Genomic DNA, 5000 nt, shown 5'->3' on the forward strand with positions numbered 1-5000 from the left:
CCCCCGGCGTACATTAGTAGTTCCTGTAAGCTCCTTCTGCGTACATTAGAAGTTCCTGTAAGTTCCCCTTGCGTACATTAGTCGTTCCTGTAAGTTCCCCTTGCTGTCTTTGATGGTCCTCAGCGGAGTTCTCAGAAGACCTCTTCAGAAATCTTATTTCCTCTTAGATGATTGCCACCCGCATTAACATAGCAGGCTACCATTAAGAACTGCATCACTAAAGGGAAGAGGGTTTTCTCAGAGAGGTTGTCTCTTTCCTTTAGCGATGCAATTCTTAATGGCATCCTGCTACCTTAATGCGGGTAGCAATCATCTAAGAGGAATGGAAAGATGAGCAGGAAGAGGTATACCTAACAGTAAAGTTCAACGCTTTCACAGCAGAGGAGGGAGAGGAGGGGATAAGGAGGAGGAGGAAGAAGAGGAGGAGGAAGAAGAGGAAAGAGAGGAGGGGAAAGGAGGGAGAGGAGGGGATAAGGAGGAGGAGGAAGAAGAGGAGGAGGAAGAAGAGGAAAGAGAGGAGGGGAAAGGAGGGGGATGAAGAGGAGAAGAATAAATAGAGAGAAGAGGAGGGGGAGGAGTGGAAGAAAGAGGAGGATGAAGAGGATGAGAAGAAGAAGAAGATGAAAAGTATGCATGGGCAATCATGGTCATTATGAAAGTTGGCCCAAGTCCATATGGCAGCAGGCTATTACACTATTAGCCGTACAGTACCTCTGCGCGTTTGATGTTTGATTGATATTTCTAGGAACTCCTCTCCTCGCCATGATTCAACAGATGAACTGAACTGACTTAATCCATCTTACCAGAAATGGCTATACAGAGGTATACATAAAGAGAGAGAGCAAGAGAGCGAGATAGAGAGAACAGAGAGCGAAAGAGAGAGAGAGAGAGAGAGAGAGAGAGAGAGAGAGAGAGAGAGAGAGAGAGAGAGAGAGAGAGAGAGAGAGAGAGAGAGGGAGGTAGAGAGCACATGCAGAGCCATACAGAGGGGAGAGTCGAGTAATCTCCACTGTGTCCTAGGGCCGACTTCCGCATTAGCAAAATTAGCTGTTTAGCGTCTCGGAACTGCTTAAGCGCTGTGAATGTTAGTGCCTAGAAGTGGGGGTAGCACACAGCAAATGCGATGCGATGCAATGCAGGGAATATGACAAGACTTGCTGTTTGTAGTAATAACTTCAGATAAACATCACAGTTCACAAACTGTTGTGATTATCACCACCGAGACAGTTGATAGTTTACATATTTGTGGTGATTACACCGCAGTATAGTTCGTTAGTCCATATTTTTGGCTGTTAATGTGGTGGTTCTATGTTGAGTCTATGGAAAGACAGCCGCTTTAGGCACGACTTTATCTCGTTGAAAGGCGGGCTGCAATTTAATTCCTGGTCCTCCAATCGCACAACTCTCCCTCTGTATGGCTCTGAGCACATGCACACACTGCGCACATATCCACAAGAGGCATTAGGCTTCAACACTGGCCTGGCCTGGCCCGACATCACCGCACATTAGAGACAATATGGGAACAGGCCTCAGGCTCCTATCTAAAGGGGATATGAGGACACACTTCTGCGGAGGATAGTGAGCGTTGCAATGACAAGAACACGATAATCAAGATCTTGATTATGTTATTGCTGGAGCAACAACAACAGCGACACTTTAATACAATTGTAATTTTAAAACTATTTTGTTACTGTCGACTTGAATTTGCTGCCCATGTAGTGGTCTAAGGCAGTTGGATGTCTACACGTGTACACGTGCACACTCAATGTAAAACTCAATGTTTGTAAAAAAAAAATACGGTAGGCTACTGACTGTACAAATCTAGCCAAGAAAGCAAAACCAAAAAAAGCCTAATCATGTGCCAGAATGCTTGTCTACAAACTGACAGTTTCAATTTACATTTCATTAGATTCTAAGCTGAGCAGGGTGAAGAAAAAAACAATTTTTAGGCCTACACTCATGGCACGTGTCTACTTTCTATTGGACTAAGGAGTATGGCATCTAATAAAGTGCTTTTAAACATACATTACCTAATATACAATATATGGTTGTGGTTGTGCTCTGTGCCATACCAGTGAGTTTGGCTCTTCTGTGCTTTAGGCAAAGTGAATAGCCTACTTGGAACTTCAGAGACCTCGTCCACCAGCCTGTGGACCCAGTCAATTGAAACCAATAGGTGTGTGTGTGTGTGTGTGTGGTGTGTGTGTGTGTGTATGTCTGCGTGCATGTGTGTGTGTTCGGTGGAAATGGACCATAATTGGATGTTTTGGTGGGCCTGTTCATGTCTGTGCATCCATGTGTCTGCTGTGCTCTCCTGTGGGTCATGGGTCGGTGCATCATGAGTGTGTCGGAATCCTTTATATGTGTGTTTGTGAATCCTGTGTGTGTGTGTGTGTGTGTGTGTGTGTGTGTGTGTGTGTGTGTGTGTGTGTGTGTGTGCGTGTGCGTGCGTGCGTGCGTGTGTGTGTGTTTGGACCATGAGAGGGAGCCAGGGCAGGGGGTTGGACATCCAGTCTTTGATGGATGCTGTTGACCACCTCCCCCCTACTGACCCCTGTGATTCACGGGAGGGCACAGACACACATGGACACCCATAAAGACAGTCATACACACCCACAGACATGCACACGCACACACACACACACACACACACACACACACACACACACACACACACACACACACACACACACACACACACACACACACACACACACACTGACATACACAAACTCCAGCTGTTTTCTGTGATCCCCATGATCCTAATAAATGGCCAATGGATTAAAGTGAAGGTGCAGTGCAGTGTAGGAGTGGAGTGGAGTGGAGTGGAGTGGAGTGGAGCAGGTGTGTGAGCAGGACCCATGACGCTCAACAGGGCTGGGCTGGACCAAAAAAAAAAAAAAAGAAATCAGGCCGGGCATCTTCAGCCAAGACCAGTCTGCCAGGCATTCCGAGAGACAATGAAAGCGTGTAGCAATACTTTTAGTAATCTAATATGAGCTATTTTGACCACAACAGCCAAAATGAATATTTAAATCTGACTTGGAGAGGTTTGCCGTAGTGGCATGAGGACTGATACCATCACATACTTTAATTTCCCTCGGGATCAATAAATGATACTCTACTCCAGTGGTTCTTAACCTGGGGTGCAGGCAACCCCTGGGGGTGCGCCAGAGATTTCAGGGGGTGCACAGAATTTTTGGTCCCCATGTCAAGTCATTAAGGTATGGATTAATGTCTCAAACAAGAATTAATCACTTTTAAATCATTTTTTGTCCGTATGCATGTGTAGAAGTTTGGGTTGGGGGTGCGCGGCTTGTCTTGGGCACAGGTTAGGGGGTTCTTCAAGAAAAAAGGTTGAGAACCACTGCTCTACTCTACTCTACTCCTCATAAAGAGGAAGGCCAGGCCAAAATCATCAACAGTCCCACCTGGCAAATGCCCTGTTTGCCCTATGGCCAGTTCAGCCCTGACGCCTCAACCATAATCCAGGAAGCTCTGGCCAACCACCCAACCATTCACACGCCATAGCCACTCTGCCACCCCTCCCTTCCATCTCTCTCTCTTCCACACTTCCCTCTATCCCTCTCTTTTCAACTCTCACTTCCACCGCTCCCTCATCTCTTCATTCATCCCTTCTCGCATCCATCCATTCCCTCCTCCTGCTTTCCCTCCTTCTATGCATGCCTTCCATCCCCTCCCCCCAACTCAATTCATCTCTCTCTCTCTCCCCCTTTACTCCTCCCTTCTGTCCATTCCCACTACTTTTCATTCCTCCCTCCTTTCCTTTCTTCACCCACGGTGGCCCATCTCACCACTCCCTTCTCCTCAGTCCATCTATTCTTCTTACCCTTCCTTCCTTCATCACCACCGCTCCATCCCTTGCTCCACTCCTCTCTCGCTCCATCACCACTGTTCTATCCCTCGCTCCACACCTCCCTCCCTCCCTCTTCGCTTTCCCTTCTTTAATCATCCTCTTCAGCCCCTTGGCCAGTGGGCAGGCGCTCTCCCCACCCGGCATCAAGGAGTGACCCAAAGCATCATTCCATGACCCCACACCAAAACACACACACACACACACACACACACACGCACACACACAAACACATGCACGCACACACACACAGACACACACATGCACAGACTCAACGCTCACCCGTGATGCAGTCAACAGCATCCAATTACTGGAGTCAGTCTGTCCATCACGCTGCCACTGCCCCTCTGAGGCGCTCGGTCGGGTTCATCCAGAGCGAAATGGAAGCTACCGGAAGGAGAGCCACCCTGTCATACCTCAACAAGTCAAGTCAGGTGGGACACCCTTGTGTGTGTGTATGAATATATGTGTGGATGGGTGTACGTGTGTGCATGTATGTGTGGATGGGTGTGCATGTATGTGTGTGTGTGTGTGTGTGTGTGTGTGTGTGTGTGTGTGTGTGTGCGTGTGTGTGTGTACGCTGTTGTTTTTCTTGCTGTTCATATTCTCTGTATAGTTTGAGGTACAGAAGTAAAATGCACTAAATTACTGAACAATAACTACAATATGTTGAGGAAAGGAGGCAAGGAGAAAATGGAGGAAAGAAAGAAAGAAAGAAAGAAAGAAAGAAAGAAAGAAAGAAAGAAAGAAAGAAAGAAAGAAAAAATACACCTGAGGCATGTTCTGTAGACAGTTCTTTGGTTTTATTGTATAAATATCCTATTTTGTTCACAAAGTCGGTACACTGCACCGGGTGATTGGTTGGAACTACAGTATAATGAATATATGGCAAAAAAACACAATGATGAATTGCACTTACAGCAAATTGTGTGTGTGTCTGTGTGTGTATGTTTTTGCACGTGTATGTGAGAGAACAATGCAAAACTCTGTGTCTCTGTTTGTGTGTGTGTGTGTGTGTGTGTGTGTGTGCGTGCCTGCGTGCGTGTGGGTGCGTGTGTGTATATGCTCAATGCAAATGGCACTGAATGAGTGGCTGAATCTCAAATGGTGCACTTGTGCACTTTAG

Source organism: Engraulis encrasicolus, chromosome 4 (assembly GCF_034702125.1).
Source record: "Engraulis encrasicolus isolate BLACKSEA-1 chromosome 4, IST_EnEncr_1.0, whole genome shotgun sequence".
In the NCBI taxonomy this organism is placed as follows: Eukaryota; Metazoa; Chordata; class Actinopteri; order Clupeiformes; family Engraulidae; genus Engraulis; species Engraulis encrasicolus.